This window comes from Dermacentor silvarum, unplaced genomic scaffold (genome assembly GCF_013339745.2).
Source record: "Dermacentor silvarum isolate Dsil-2018 unplaced genomic scaffold, BIME_Dsil_1.4 Seq403, whole genome shotgun sequence".
NCBI lineage: Eukaryota > Metazoa > Arthropoda > Arachnida > Ixodida > Ixodidae > Dermacentor > Dermacentor silvarum.
In genome coordinates this window covers 152,211-169,583 of record NW_023606180.1, presented here as the reverse complement: position 1 = coordinate 169,583, position 17,373 = coordinate 152,211, and the positions used below count along the sequence as shown (strand labels likewise).

General features: G+C 46.8%; 1 long non-coding RNA gene across 1 annotated transcript; it reads right to left on the bottom strand.

Moving 5' to 3' along the window:
• Positions 1-12,131: 12,131 nt before the first annotated feature.
• Positions 12,132-13,111, bottom strand: LOC119435054 (uncharacterized). The gene is made up of 2 exons (XR_005188743.2): positions 12,900-13,111; positions 12,132-12,836 (listed from the first exon to the last, which is right to left on the bottom strand). It is a non-coding gene; the product is annotated as an uncharacterized LOC119435054 (long non-coding RNA).
• Between the last annotated feature and the right edge of the window lie 4,262 nt (positions 13,112-17,373).

Below are 17,373 nucleotides of genomic sequence, written 5' to 3'. Positions count from 1 at the left end.
CGCCAAAACCTCAACGCCTGTACGTATTTTTCTCGCACTTAGGCTGTTGTGGCTCACTGAATATAGGTTTTAAATAGCGGGTTCCCAACCCCTCATGGTCGTTCTTGGATGCGAGCGGGATGCTGTACACCTTCGGTTCAGCCGTGTACGTCATATTCAGGGTTCGTCTTGTCATTCGTATACAACTTGCAAATTATTGCTTGTGAAGCGTAGTCTTCTGCAAGTTTAAAACAGCCAGGCTGCTTGTCTCTGACAGAACAAAGCAGCAACAGCAACAACGGCATAAAGAGGTGAAAGGAGTCATCATCACCAGCCTATATTTATGCCCACTGCAGGACGAAAGCCTCTCCCTGCGATCTCCAATTACCCCTGTCTTGCGCTAGCTGATTCCAACTTGCGCCTGCGCATTTCCTAACTCCATCACTCCACCTAGTTTTCTGCCGTCCTCAACTGCGCTTCCCTTTTCTTGGTATCCATTCAGAAACCCTAATGGTCCACCGGTTATCCTCCACTGCAGCAGAGCTAGCCGGCCTGCACCTGGCAGCTGACTACCTCGCTGCTCACCCTCCGCAGGTCCCAGTGGCCATCCTCACAGACTCCCGCCCGGCTCTCCAGGGTCTGCTCCAACCAGACCGAGCAGGCATCACAGTGGCCCTGCTGCTGGCAAAGCTGACGGCACTGCACAGGAGCGGCATCCCCCTCTCACTCCACTGGCTCCCGTCCCACGCAAGCATAGCGGGAAATGAAGAGGCAGATGCCGCAGCCAAAGCAGCCCATCACGAGCAGGTCCAGGTGAGCACGGCAGTGGCAGCGGGGGACTTCACGCGTCACCGGCTGCTGAAACTTCTCACCGCTGCACACCCGGACACGCGCGTGGCCAGCGGACAACCTCCGCGACCACTCCCTGACACCGGCCTCAAAAGGCAAGAACGAACCCTCCTCCTGCGCCTCAGGACGGGGAGCGCAGCCGCTCGCAAGTTCAGCGTGGGGCGAGTCTCATCCCCGGCCTCCAGGAAATGCGGCTCCCCAGAGACCCTGGAGCATATCATATGCCACTGTCAAGCCCTCGCGACCCCTAAGCACGCGATGACAGTGGCATACCACAGCCTTGGCCTTCCAGCCACCTCATTGGAAGACTTCCTCTTCCCCCGCCATAGTCCTGTCACAGCTTTGCAATGCTTCTTGGAGTTTGCCGCTGTGGCAGGACTTGCCTCCCTGTAGGGGGCCCCCCGCCTGCCTGCCCCTTGCGGTCCTTGCCACGGCGAGCTGCTGCCGCTGATCACTTCCACACCCTACCTACCCCTTCCCCTCATCCCCCCCCCTATCTTTTCTTCCCCCTCTTCCTTTCCCCCCGATGCTGAGCCGCGCTCCCTTCTGGGCAGCAGAAAATAGCATCCTTTCCCCACTATCTGAACCACTATATCCATCCTACGCATTACATGGCCTGCCCAGCTCCACTTTTTCCGCTTAATGTCAACTAGAATATCGGCCATCACCGTTTGTTCTCTGAACCACACCGCTCTCTTCCTGTCTCTTAACGTTAGGCCTAACATTTTTCGTTCTATCGCTCTTTGTGCGCTCCTTAACTTGTTCTCGAGCTTCTTTGTTAACCTCCAAGTTTCTGCCCCGTATGTCAGCACCGGTATAGAATGCAATGATTGTACACTTTTCTTTTCAATGACAGTGGTAATCTCCCAGTCAGGATATGGTAATCCCTGCCGTATGCACTCCAGCCCAATTTTATTCTTCTATAAATTTCGTTCTCATGATCAGGGTCCCCTGTAAGTAATTTACCTAGATAAACGTGCTCCTTTACAGACTCTAGAGGCTGACTGGCGATCCTGAATTCTTGTTACCTTGCCAGGATATTGAACATTATATTTGTCTTCTGCATATTAATCTTCAACCCGGCTCTTACACTTTCTCGGTTAAGGTCCTGAATCAGTTCGCCCCCATTGTTGCTGAATAGGACAATGTCATCTGCAAACCGAAGGTTGCTAGGATATTCGCCGTTGATTCTCACTCCTAAGCCTTCCCGTCTATAAGAGCTTGAATACTTCTAAGCATGGAATGAATAGCATTGAAGAGATTGTGTCTCCTTGCCTGATCCCTTTCTTGATAGGTAACTTTCTACTTTTCTTGTGGAGAACCAAGGTTGCTGTGCAATCCTTGTAGATATTTGCCAATATATTCACGTATGCATCCTGTACTCCTTGGTTACGTAATGCCTCTACGACCGCTGGTATCTCTACTGAATCAAATACTTTTTCATAATCAATGAAAGCCATATAGAGAGGTTGATTGTACTCCACAGATTTCTCTATTATCTGGTTGATAACATGGCTATGATCCATCGTAGAATATCCCTTCCTGAAGCCAGCCTGTTCTCTTGGTTGGCTGAAGTCAAGTGTTGCCTTGATTCTATTTGAAATTACCTTGGTGAATATTTTATACAATACTGAGAGCAAGCTAATGGGTCTATAATTCTTCAATTATTTAACGTCTCCCTTCTTATGGGTGAGTATAATGTTGACGTTCTTCCAGCTTTCTGGTGCACTTGAAGTCGTGAGGCATTGCGTCTAAAGGGCCGCAAGCTTTTCAAGTATGATATGTGCTCCATCCTTGATTATATCGACTGTTATTCCATCTTCTCCAGAAGCTTTTCCCCTGGCCATGTATTTCAAGGCCCTTCTAACTTCATCGCTAGTTATAGAAGGGGCTTCTGTATCCTGTTCATCATTACTTCGAATGAAAGTAGCTTGGCTGCTCTGGGTGCTGTATAGGTCAGTATATAATTCTTCCGCTGCTTTTACTATGTCATCGAAATTCTTGATGATATTACCCTGCTTATCTTTCAGTGCATGCATTTTGCCTCGTCCTATGCCTAGTTTTCTTCTCACTGATTTCATGTCGCGTCCATATTTTACTGCTTCCTCAATCTTTTCCACGTTATAATTTCGGATATCCCTCACTTTCTTCTTGGTGATCAGTTTCGACAGTTCAGCGAATTCTATCTGACCTCTGGAGTTTGACTTTTTCATGTTTTGCCGTTTCTTTATTAGGTCCTTTGTTACTTGGGAGAGCTTACCTACTGGTTGCCTTGGTGCCTTACCTCCCACTTCAATTGCTGCTTCTGAGATCAACCTAGTTACGGTTTCATTAATTACCTCTATGGTGTCTTTATCTTCCTGTTCTAAAGCTGCATATTTGTTTGTGAGCACCAGCCTGAATTGGTCTGCTTTTACCCTTACTGCGTCTAGATTGCCCTGTTTCTTCATGACGAAATTTATTCTTTCTCTCGTCAAATTGAGAGAAATCCTACACCTCACTAACCTATGGTCACTGCACTTTACCTTACCTAACACTTCTTCGTCCTGCAGTATGCTGGGATTGGCAGAGAGTATGAAATCTATTTCATTCCTTGTTTTTCCATTAGGGCTTTTCCAGGCCCACTTCTTGTTGCTGCGATTCCTGAAGAAGGTATTTATTATTCCGAGCCTATTCCTTTCCGCGAATTCTACCAACATATCTCCTCTAGTGTTCCTAGAACCGATGCCGTAGTTGCCAATTGCTTGCTCGCCAGCCTGCTGTTTCCCCACTTTTGCATTGAAGTCGCCCATGACTACAGTACACTGAGTTTGCACTTTTCTCATTGCTAATTCAACATCTTCACAAAATTGTTCTACTTCTTCATCACCGGGACTGGAGGTTGGGGAGTAGCCTTGTACAACCTTCATTCTATACCTCCTATTTAGCTTTATTACAAGGACTGCTACCCTCTCATTAATGCTGTAGAATTCATCAATGTTACCCGCCATGTCCTTATGGACTAGACATCCTACTCCGAATTCTCTCCTATCTGGAACACCTCTGTAGCAAAGGACGTGGCCATTAGTCAGCCCTGTATAAGCCTCACCAGTTCTCACCTCACTAAGGCCAATAATATCCCAGGCAATACCTGATAATTCTTCAAATAGCCCTGCTAAATTGGCCTCACTCGATAGGGTGAGAGTGTTGAGCGTTGCCAGGTACAGTTTCCAGTGACGGCCTGTCCGGACCCAGAGATTCTTGGCACCCTCCGCCGCGTCACAGGTCTGACCCTTGGTCAGGTGTTCCGCAGCCGCTGGGGACTGAGGGTCATGGGTAAATTGTAGGAGTCGTTTGGGAGCTATAGCGGCCGAATACTGCACCAGGGAGGCCGATTCCTGTTGTGGTCAGTACTGACACAAAATTTTTTTATTTTGTTTTTTCTGTTGTATTAAGTAGTTAATGACTCAGCAATCACCGCGCGAAACCTCATTGACTTTAGGGCGCGACAGGTAATTATTTGGAGTCTTGTTTGTAGCGACCAGTCCAAGTTTCGGTTTCAGACAGCAAAGAGATGGGAAAAGAGGGATTGTAAACACAGTGGGCACGTGATCGCATAAAAGTGTGACGTGCGCAAGCCAACGCGCTTGCCGGCACGCGAGCTTCGTGTTGCTAGTTCGTCTGCTACGCCTGCACGTGCTTTGCGATGTCATCGTCGTCATCGTCGTCCTTGTTTTCGTGGTCCAGCGGCGACTATTTCCTCCAGGCGGGAGTCGCCACCGTATTAGACGTGGCCAACCACTTTCAATTGATTCGATCCACTACAAAGCAGCGACGCGGAAAGTGCGGCCAGCGACAGCTAATTGAATATGCGTATACGCAACGCTACAAGTAGTACGAATCATCGTCGAGGGCGTTTTGGGAACGAAGCATATTCCCGAGCAGGACACAAGACGGGGTAAAAGTCGGCACATCATCAGGCTTGGGGCTACGTAGTCTTGGTGGAAGATCATCATCGGACTGCTCTAAGCTCGGCGCGCCTCGAAATGAAGCGAGCAAATTTGGCTGCTCTTCAACGGGGTCCATTCTAAAAGTCCAGTAGAGCGCCCGAACTGGGACCACTTCTGCCGCTTATCGACGCTGACGATAGCGAACGAGCTTGCCAGGCGAGCTGGCGATCGCTGGGAAACGGTATAAGCCTAGCTCGCTGGCCGTCTGATCCGGGGCCGAAGGCCCTTGCGATCTGTCCGCAGCTCGTAATAAAGCACTGATATTCGTCAACACAATCAACGTCTGCACATTTATGCCGCTCATACGTGACAGTAGAATTATTTTTACCGACGCCGTTGGTAGCGATGAGAAAACACGTTAGCAAGGCGAGCCGCTTCATAGAGACGATTGCTGCGGCGGCTGCGCTGACCGGTTGCGAGCCAAAATCACGCCAACGATTTGCTATATCGCACAATATTTTATAACATGCACAATTTCTAGGTCACTTTACTCTAAGTATTATCTCGTGTCAGAAACAAATTAGGCCGATTTTTATGCCGCCGTCAGCGGCGAAAGAGGCAAGCGTCTAGTCCAGGGAGAAAAAAAAGCACCGGGACGATCGGAGCGGCGAGAAACTTGCTCGCAGGCCCCGCACCGACGATAGCGCAAATTCGTGACGAAACGTTTTCTCGGTTGTTGATAATCCCTGCTTGATGTCAATGTCGCGAGGTGCTGCGCTTTGCGGTTGGCTGCGCGCACGTACTTTAACAATGATTTTAAATATGTTCTAATCTATATTCGCCGCTGATATTTTGTACACGAAGTGTGTGTGTCCACCTAAATCGACCTCACAGGTTATCTCGACTTCAAATTTTGGTGTCAGTACTCCTTGAAGGCAAAGAGTTTATAGCTTAGGACGCATGACACTGTCGGCTCGAGTGAAGAAGCGAGGAACCAAAGGGGAGCGAAACCTCAGTGGCTTGCTCTAGATATGCAAGTCATGACAGAAAACATCCACGACCAACCACTACCGAGCGACTATATCGTGATGGTATCGCCACGCGTCATGCCCAACTGCGCACGCTCCACCCTCGACCATCTTCTCCTTCACACTTAAATTTGCTTTCAGGCGTGCCACAACCTCATCGGCACTGACGAAAACTTTCACTTGAAACCACATTACACGTTTCGACCAGAATATGACATGTACACGGTGTTCAGCGAATAAAAATTTACAGATTGCCTGAGGCAGATAGAACGATTCTAGTTGATGAGTTGGTCTACTCGAAGAGGCGGACATTACTTGCCCGAAAAATTGAAGCGCATACTCGACTAATTAACAAAATTGCACTAATTAAGTTTGTAAGTAATTATAATCCTCATAGCCCATATGGCAATTTACAAATTCTAGCCGTGGAGCTCACGAGGCGGATCCACTTGGAACGAATTCTCAGTATGACACTACCCAGTGAACCATTATTGTACCATAGATGTCCATAGAACATCATGTTTGAGACATTGCACACGTCCTATAGATATCTATATTTCTCCAAACAACGTTACAAATACGTACCATGGATAATCTAAGTCCCATCCAGATCACGTTGCTCTAACGTTGAAAGGATGTCGCAGCTGGACATAAGTAACCTCTAATAGATGTTCTTTTTTGGGACGCAGGACGTCCATAGAACATCTAGTGGATCTTTCCTGCTGTCCCTATAATGAGCTGTATACCTGCGAGTGCCACAGTAGATGTACTATTGAATACAAATGAAATACGAACAGCAGAGTGTGTGGCCAAAACGTAACTAAAAGCACAATGTGTGGCGTCGGCCAGCGATGATTGTACATATGCATGTGGTTTCGATGCAGAGTGCGGGGCTGCTTGTCCTAGTGCGTATTACGTCACCTGTATTTTGTTGGAAGCTTGTATTCTCATCCCGCCATTGCAGTGCCATTCCTATCTATGATTACTTTTAAGGTGGCTAGCACTGTTGTTGCGCATCCAATGCATTTTTCGTGCTATTCAAATTACGATTAGACACTGGCAGCTTTGATGGTGGTAACAAAAGCAAAGCAATGCACGTTAGCAAGCTGGGTGCATGCCAGCTATATCACACTACAGATGTAGCGATGGTGCTAGTCACCATAACAGTGTACTGCCAGGTGGGTATGGCACTGCCCGAGGAGAGATGAGAAAACTACTTTCGGACAAAATACGGGTGACGTTTATCGCAATAGAGCGAGCAGGGCTGCACTCTTCCTTGAGAACTATATCCCCACGCACGTGCGCAACGACAGGCCGACGACATACACCGTATACCTTTAGTTATGCTTCGGCCACACGCTCCGCTGTTCGCATTTAATTTGTCCTCGATGGTACATCTGCTGAGGCACACTAATGGCACAGTTACCCACATTGTCGGCATGTAGCTGGTGACTTTGCTTGAAATGTTTTGTTAACGTGTAAACGTGTGAATGTGAAAATATAAACTGCAACACTTAAGGTAAAATCCTTAGATGGCTCAATGGTCGAAAATCCGATGTCCAGCGTCGCAGCACCAAAATTCAATGGCACCAAAATTGGGGATTGAACCTTCGACCTTTGGTGTTAATTAGGTCAAAGCGAATTAAGGCACAGTTCATTAAGATAGAGTTAATTGAGGCACTCTAACCCACGGTCTTTGTTGGGAGTCGAAACCACTTGGAGATATGGGCGAACCGGCCACATCTCCAAATTATCTCCAAGTTGGATTCCAATTGACATGGTGAAGGTAGAGTTGAACCCACTACCTTGGGTGTTCATTAGAGCGAAGTTATTTAAGGCAAGTTAATTACGGCAGAGTTAATTAAGGCACTCGAACTCTCGAACTTTGGTGGAAGTGGAACCCACGACTTTTGGTGTTAATTAAGACAAAGTTAAGATACAATTAAGGCACTCAAACCCTCGACCTTTGGTGGGAGTAGAGCCCGCAACCATTGGTGTTAATTATGACGAAGTTAATTAAGGCACAGGTAATTAAGGCACTCGAGCCCACAACTTTGGTAGGAGAAAACAATAGAAGTAACAGCGCATGCAAATGACAAATAATTTAATTAATGCTTCGTGAGTGCGCAGGCTTCTGCCTTCATCCTCTTCAGTGTTCGCTAAAGTAACTGTCAACTTTTATATATATAGTTTTAGCGCTCATCAAAATGCGAAAACTGTGATGAGAAAACTGTAAATCCGCATTTTGATCATTATGCATCATTACAAATCCTGCAATGGATAAATGAAAAATAGTGAGTTCAGTAAGCACTAGGTAAAGCACACCTGTGAAACTCACAATGTCATACCAATGTTACTTTTTTATTTATACAACTGACCAACCTTTCACCAAGTCGGAGATCATGGAAGCCTTAAAAAATCTCACGAGAAACACGACGCCCGGCAGGGATAAAATTAACAACAAGGCCCTCCGTAACCTGGACGACGGGGCGACGGAGAGTTTACTAAAATATATCAATGAAAGCTGGCAGACCGGCAGCATACCGGCTTCCTGGAAGCACGCGGACGTAACGATGATCCCGAAACCCGGCAAGCCCGTCAAGATACAGAACCTGCGCCCGATCTCTCTCACGTCGTGCGCGGGAAAACTCTTCGAGCACATGGTCCACAATCGACTCTCGCCCTACCTGGAAGAAGGGGGGCACCTGCCGAATACTATGTTCGGTTTCCGACCAAACCTCTCCACCCAGGACATTCTACTTCAGCTAAAAGAACAAGTCATCGACGGCCTCAGCACACGCCACAAGAGTGCCATCCTGGCACTCGACGTGAAGGGAGCCTTCGACAACGTCTCACACGAAGCAGTGCTAAACAGCCTACAGCGGACCAACTGCGGAAGGCGGACATACAACTACGTCCGGGACTTCCTGACGGGTAGAACAGCGACCATAGGCCTGGGGAACCTCAGGGCCGAGAAGTTTCAAATACCGCCCAAAGGAACCCCCAGGGGTCGGTGATCTCCCCGTTGCTGTTCAATATATCGATGAGGGGATTGCCGAACCTCTTGGAGAACATCAGGGGTATCCATCACGCAATATATGCAGACGACCTGACCATATGGACGTGTACGGGATCGGTGGGCGAGCAACAAGACGCACTGCAGGAAGCCATCGACAGGACCGAGCATTATCTACACCGCTGCGGTCTTTCATGCGCTCCGGAAAAGTCGGAGCTCCTGATCCTCAAAAGGAGGACAAGAGGGCGGCCTCCGCAGGAGACACCAGACCCAACATTGACCCTACATGGAGTCAACATACCCAAGGTGGACGTACTCCGTATTCTGGGCCTCACTTTCCAGAAGGACGGTGCCGGTCTCGCCGCCATTAAAAAGCTGCAAGCGACAGTTACCCAAGTCGCGCACTTGGTGCGAAGAGTGACTAACAAAAAGCACGGCCTGAAAGAGCAGGACACAATCAGATTGATAGAAGCCCTGATAATCAGCAGAGTCACTTACGGCACTCCGTACCTGGGTCTCAAGAACAGCGAGAGAGACAAATTGAACATCCTAATACGAAAGACTTACAAGCTGGCACTGGGGCTTCCACCGACAACGTCGACGGAGAAGCTACTCAGCCTGGGCATCCACAATACTTGGGAGGAACTAGCAGAGGCCCACAAGACGAGCCAGATAAAGCGACTCAAGCTCACCAGCACGGGCAGGGACACCCTAATAAGACTGGGCTACTCAGTCGAATATGAGTCCAGAAAACAGCGGGTTCCTCTGCCCCTGAGGGAGAAGATCACGGTGGCCAGCATCCCGAGAAACATGCACCCTGAATACAACAGAGAAAGGAGGCGAGCGAGAGTGCAAGCTCTACGTAAGGCCTAGGAAGGATCAAAACAAGAAGAAGTCAGATACACCGACGCGGCAAAGTACAAGAACAGAGCGGCCCACGCTATCAGCGTGATCAACGGCCAAGGACAAGAGGTAGCAGCAGCCTCGGTAAGCACTTCAGACATCGACTGCGCGGAAGAAACGGCGATAGCCCTGGCAGCCACTACGGGTAAGCGAGAGAAGGATCACATCACAGTCATCACGGACTCGCAAACAGCATGCAGAAATTACCAAAAGGGCCGCATTTCGAAACAAGCCCTGAGCATCCTCGAAAAACTAGACAATTTTCAAGAACTTTACATTGTCTGGGCCCCGGGACACGAGTCCCTGGCGGGTAATGAAGCGGCTAACGCTGCTGCCCGAGATCACATTCTCCGGGCTATCCCACCGGGTTCACGAGCACCGGCAGACCAACATGATAGCGTCCCGAAAAGATACGCCGATATCCTGAGTCATTACAGACGGGGTAGGAGGATCTACCCACCCCCGCATCCCAAGCTAACAAGAGAAGAGGCAGTGATCTTCCGCAAACTACAGACCGGCACATTCCCGCACGGCACCCTGCTACACGCCATGTATCCTACGAGCTATACTCACAGATGCGCCTTCTGCTCTGCGCCCAATACCCTCTACCATATGATAGGGAATGTCAACAAAACCCATCGACACCACCCATCACCGGACCAACCGTCGAGCAGTGGAGGCCCAGCTGACAAGCCCGAGCCCTGAAGACCAGCATCGCCTGGTGAGCAGGGCCAAGATATCGGCTCAGGCCCACGGCATCCTGGACTAGGGACGCCGCCCACCTCGGACGATTTTAGCGTCTGCTCATTTCCCTAAATAAAGTTTATTCCTCCTCCTCCTCCTGATAAAGCTTTATTACAAAAATGATCGGCCCCCAGCCACGCACATGTATGAAATTATTCATTACATGTTCTCGCTGTACACAAACAGGTTAAACGCGGATCTAAAAAAGAAAAAAAAAACACGTAATCAAAAACAGATTCTTGAAAATTAAAGTTTATTAAAACACAAGTAACGAGTAGGCGAAAATGACTAACGAGTAGGCACAAAATGACTAGTAGGCACAGTGCCACAATTATAATTAAAAAGAATAAAACTGATTAGTAAGAGGTAGTATGACATACTAATTAATGACCAAAAGTGCAAGGCCTGCTTGCCAGCAGCTGCTTCTGGGGCCACCGGATTCAAGATAGAAAGCCAGTACTTTCTAGCTGCAATGAAAAATATATGGTAAAATAAATTCCACGCAAGCAGAATCCAGAGATGGAATGTTCATCTTGATAGGCAACTTGGTCAGGCAGCTTCTCAGATCACAAAAGTGCCAATAACATAATGCTGCCAGGGACTTAGACATAGGCATTGCAAATGAGAAATATCCCTGACACTTGAAGAGGAACGCCGGAAACCAAGCGATACAAACATGTGCGAAAATTAACCATCAAAACATTGCCTCCAGAACATTCCCGTAAGCGCTCCGCAAGGCGAACAAACGTATCACAAATAGCAGTCAGAAGCACAGCTCTAAATTTCAGCACGCAACTGTACAGTTCTGCCTAGTATATACGTACAGTGCTTGGGCCATGGTCAACCGCACAAAAGTAGAAAAGACACAAATAAAGCACACGCTGCTCGCGCCCGTTTCGGAACATTGCTGCGCACTTGCATCGAGGCGCGTGTTGCTGAATCGATATCAGTGGCGATGCGAAGTCAAAGCTATTGCTAGTTCAAGCTTCTTTTTTTCTTTATAAACTGTCGTAATACATCAGCAAGTTAAAGGTTACGTATTTTCAACAGTGTACTAATAGATATAACTGAAAAATAAACTATCTTTGTATGAGAAAGAAAATGACGTAACCGAGACCGAAAGCATAGCGAAAAAATGGCGAAAGTATTGGCTTTTGCGCACGGTGTCCAGCAGCAACGTTACTAGACCTCCAGCAGTGCGTGCAAAGGTCATGCTAAATTGCAAAATAATTAATTTAATGCTTTTGCTCTCCTAGCTTCCCATTGTTAGGCATTAGAGACAATTTGCTTGTATTTCTGCGGCATAGTGCGTGCATCGACTCATAACGCACAATGTACGATCAATGCACGAGAGCTTTGAATGTGCAAGAGATGTCCAAATCATAAGGACATTCGACGTCCTCTGGATGACCCTTGACTGCCACGTACTAGTCGAACATACTATAGATGTAAACTGGACGTCGTTAAATGTCTTGGATATTTGGTCTTTTGTGGTACATCCAATGGATATTTGTGGTTCACTGGGCTTGAAGCATGAATAGTGGAATGCATTCAAGGACCTATATATATATATATATATATATATATATATATATATATATAAATGCACTGGTCGGGTGCTTCAATGCATTTCACTGTCACTGCTCTGCCGTAACTAAACGTAAAAAATAGGCCCACACAAGCTTCAAAACACAATAAATATTTTATTGCTAGCTTAAACATAAGTCCAAAATGCACACATGAATAATGTTCATAACAACAAATATACTCGCCGATAAAAAAGAAAATTGACAGATCCAGATATCATGACTGAAGCTAGGACAGCGCGAATACATACAAAATCAATAGAAACTCCTTTCAGCATGTTAAGCAGAGTAACAAATATGGGAAAGACAACACCATTAAATGAGGTGTCGTTCGATTATCACATTTACTTATTTGTACTGTCAAACCCTACGACGATTCATTACAGGCACAAGCTTTAGAATAAAGAACAGTTACAAGCAAGAATATACGTGTGGCAGAAACCAGAAAACGGCAGCACAGTACATAGTGTGCGCCTACCTCCTGCTCGTCGTGCGGGACCCTGGCCGGCACACGCGTGTCACATTGCTCCCAAGCAGGGAGCGGCTTCCCGCTGGCCGACGCGCGCCGTCGCGCACTTTCACACCTGCACATTCAGTTGCGCGGTACCGACCGGCGAACACCACGTTTGCACTGCTAGGAAATAAACAGTTGTTTCTTTACGAAGATGTGCTGACTTGCTACTCGGGCCGTTGACTGCTGGCTGCCGGTGCGAGATCCGAAGTCCTCAAATACAGCATTTGTGTGCAGTGGCGCTTTCTTTCGCGTGTACGGCTTTTCACTCACTTTAGGGCTTGATGGCACCTGCAAACAAAACACATTCCGTTATTGTAATGGCTAAAATAGAGATCGATGTAGCCGTCATACCTCAATAGCTGAGCAGGCGACTTCGGCAGGCAGTGAAGATGGCAAACGAACCGACAGTTGACCGGCCGCATGGGCACTTCGCCGCCATTGAAATGATGGCTTTACCTCGGATTGGATTCGGTTGGATCGCAACACGACACTGAATCGTCGCACAGCGTGCTTTGCCATGAGTTTTTGACACATCAACGTCAATATAGTTTCTTGAAACATTATTATTAATATATAAAATTAGACAGTGGAACAATTACTTGTTTTAAGAATAAGTGGTGTCGTAAAACTAAACATTTTGGACGTGTTTCCAACTTCCAATGAATTCAATTAGCGAAAGCGTAGTAAACGTATAGCCTTAGAGATTGGCAACTGCTACATGGCGCCTGTTTTATTTTTTGCTTCTGTAATCGTTCATGCAGCCAGCGAAAACATAGCCTTTGAGATCTGTTAGGCGGCTGAGATTAAGGTTGCGAGTTGAATTCAGGTCGTGGCGGCTGCATTTCGATAAGGGAGAAATGCAAAAACGCTTGTGTACTTCGATACAGGTGCATGCTAAGGAACCCCCAGGTGATCAACATTATTAGATCATGGTCCTGGCAAAATAAATTCGAGAATTTTTCCCAGTTACAAGTTGGAGGGCGGGGCTCATAATCGGCCTTTCCGCAATGATGGATAGTTTTAGTACACTCGCTCCATGTTACGTAATTAGTGATTTCTAGTGGGCGATTCAATGTTCTGCAAGTTTTCCATAAACATAATTTTAAATGTTACTGTACTCATGATCTAGGCATGTAATATAATAATGCCAATTGCTGTATACGGAGAAAAATTGCGCAATTTTCATGCTAGAGTGGGTTTGTCCAAATATTAAATTTTCATAATTGTCATCTTAAGTTGCAAGGATAGGTCAGTTACTCGTTTTGCCTTGCAAAAAGAACTCCAAGCATCCGATAGAGTGCAGAAACATGCAAATATTAATTACAAACCTATACAATTTCCAACCATAATTTTTCATATTAGGACATCGATCCATCCATGTCCTAACTTATGTATGTCCTAGGCATGCACATTTATGTACAGCCACTGGACGATCAAAATCGGATGTCCTCTGGACATCCGAACGGGATATGGACATTCCTTGTACGTCCTATGGACGTCCGTGCTGGATATCCTGATGGATGGACATTCGGACTTGTGGCGGACGTCCCACGGATATCCGTGGTTACTTGGGTAACTAACAGCACAGTGTGCGGCGGCGGCCAGCCAATTGTACACATGCATGTGGTTTCGATGCGGAGTGCAGGGCTGCTTGTCCTAGTGCGTATTACGGCACCTGTATTTTTTTAAGTTTGTATTTTCACCCCGCCATTGCAGTGTCATTCCTACTTTTAAGGTGGCTAGCACTGTTGGTGCGCATCCAATGCAATACATTTTTCGTGCTATTCAAATTACGATTAGACACTGGCAGCTTTGATGGTGGTAACAAAAGCAAAGCAATGCACGTTAGCAAGCTGGGTGCATGCCAGCTATATTGCACTACAGATGTAGCGATGGTGCTAGTCACCATAACACTGTACTGCCTGGTGGGTATGGCACTGCCGAGGAGAGATGAGAAAACAACTTTCGGGCAAAATACGGGTGACGTTTATCGCAATAGGGCGAGCAGCGCTCCACTCTTCCTCTAGAACTACATCCCGACGCACCTGCACAACGACTGGCCGACGACATGCACCGTATGCCTTTAGTTATACTTCGGCCACAGGCTCCGCTGTTCGCATTTAATTTGTCCTCGATGGTACATCTGTTGAGGCACACTAATAGCACAGTTACCCCCATTGTCGGCATGTAGCTGGTTACTTTCCATGAAATGTTTTGTTAACGTGTGAATGTGAAAATATAAATTGCAACACTTATTCAGGTGAAATCCTTAGATGGTTCAATGGTCGAAAAATCCGATGTCCAGCGTTGCAGCACCAAAATTCAATGGCACCAAAATTGGGGATTGAACCTTCGACCTTTGGTGTTAATTAGGTCGAAGCGAATTAAGACATAGTTCATTAAGATAGAGTTAATTGAGGCACTCTAACCCACGGCCTTTGTTGGCAGTCGAAACCACTTGGAGATAGGGGCGGACCGACCACATCTCCAAATTATCTCCAAGTTGGATTCCAACTGACATGGTGAAGGTAGAGTCGAACCCACTACCTTGGGTGCTCATTAGAGCGAAGTTACTTAAGGCAAGTTAATTACGGCAGAGTTAATTAAGGCACTTGAACTCTCGACCTTTGGTGGAAGTCGAACCCACGACTTTTGGCGTTAATTAAGACTAAGTTAATTAAGATACAATTAAGGCACTCAAATCCTCGACCTTTGGTGGGAGTAGAGCCCGCAACCATTGGTGTTAATTATGACGAAGCTAATTAAGGCACTCGAGCCCACAACTTTGGTAGGTGAAAACAATAAATATAACGCATGCGAATGAGAATGACAAATAATTTAATTAATGCTTCGTGAGTGGGCAGGCTTCTGCCTTCATCCTCTTCGGTGGTCGCTAAAGTGACTATCAACATTTATATATAGTTCTAGCGCTCATCAAAATCCGAAAACTGTGCTAACAAAATCGTAAATCTGCATTTTGATCATTATGCATCATTACAAATCCTGCAATGGATAAATGAAAAATAGTGAGTTCAATAAGCACTAGGTAAAGCACACCAGTGAAACTCGCAATGTCATACCAATGTTACTTTTTTATTTATACAACTGATAAAGCTTTATTACAAAAATGATCGGCCCCCAGCCACGCACATGTATGAAATTATTCATTACATGTTCTCGCTGTATAGAAACAGGTTAAACGCGGATCTAAAAAAAACGTAATCAAAAACAGATTCTTGAAAATTAAACTTCATTAAAACACAAGTAATGAGTAGGCACAAAATGACTAGTAGGCACAGTGCCACAATTATAATTAAAAAGAATAAAACTGAGTAGTAAGAGGTGGTATCACATACTAATTAATGACCAAAAGTGCATGGCCTGCTTGCCAGCACCTGCTTCTGGGGCCACCGGATTCAAAATAGAAAGCCAGTACTTCCTAGCTGCATTGAAAAATATATGGTAAAATAAATTCCACGCAAGCAGAATCCAGAGATGGAATGTTCATCTTCATAGGCAACTTGGTCAGGCAGCTTCTCAGATCACAAAAGAGCCAATAACATAATGCTGCCAGAGACTTAGAGATAGGCATTGCAAATGAGAAATATCCCTGACACTTGAAGAGGAACTATGGAAACCAAGCGATACAAACATGTGCGAAAATTAACCATCAAAACATTGCCTCCAGAACATTCCCGTAAGCGCTCCGCAAGGCGAACAAACGTACCACAAATAGCAGTCAGAAGCACAGCTCTAAATTTCAGCACGCAACTGTACAGTTCTGCCTAGTATATACGTACTTGGGCCATGGTCAACCGCCCAAAAGTCGAAAAGACAAATAAAGCACACGCTGCTCGCGCCCGGAACATTGCTGCGCACTTGCATCGAGGTACAGTGACTAGAATGGGGAAGTGTGACGACCGGCGAGCGGCTCATATGGGAGGCGCTGAAGCCGGAGAAGAGGGAACCGCGTGGGGGCGCTCGCTCCCGCATTCACGTCGCTGAAGCTCCGCCGCGCCGAAAAGCTCGCCGTTTCTTTTTGGTGAATGCCACGTGCGTACAGTTCTTTTTACGGTTCTGCGCGCAAGTTTGACCCCCGTCGTGTGTAGTCATGCTGTAGTCATGCCAAGGAGGCAGAGTCATTGTTTTGTGCCTGGGTGTACGACAGGCTATAAGTCTAACAAGAATAAACTGGCCTTGTTTGGTGTACCGAAGGACCAAACCTTGCTCGCACAGTGGCAACGCGCTGTTCCTCGCGCCGACAAGAAACTGGAAGAAAATTGTGCAGTGTGCGAACTCCACTTCGACGATAGGTTCATTTCTAGATATTTTGAGCACACAGTGAATGGTGAGCTCATCCGCATTGACAGAACCAGGCCTGTGCTGCTTCCGGGAGCGGTTCCTACTCGGTTCCCGAACCTACCTGCCTATTGCTCAAAGAGGCTGCCACCGGAGAGAAAGCGCCCCACAAGGACTGAACAGCATGCCCCACCGAGGAAGAAGCGTGCACAAGAGACAACCACATCAGTAAGTGCTGAGAACGCGATCGACAGTGTTGACATCAACAGCGATTCATGCATGCCGTTTGAGAACTTCGCCTTACCGTCGCCCTCGTGGGGGAAACATACGTTCAGTGTATCTCCTCTGATTGTTGGTTACAGCGTGTGTGAACCGGGAAAAGACAAGAGCATCTTGTTCGCCAGGAAGTTGGTTGTTTTCACACAAGAAGAAAACGGAGTGAAGCAAGAAGTGTTTGTGAAAGGAATACAGATACTGCACGATGTGTGTGACGACCCTGCCTCACTGTTAGGGCAGGTAGACGCTC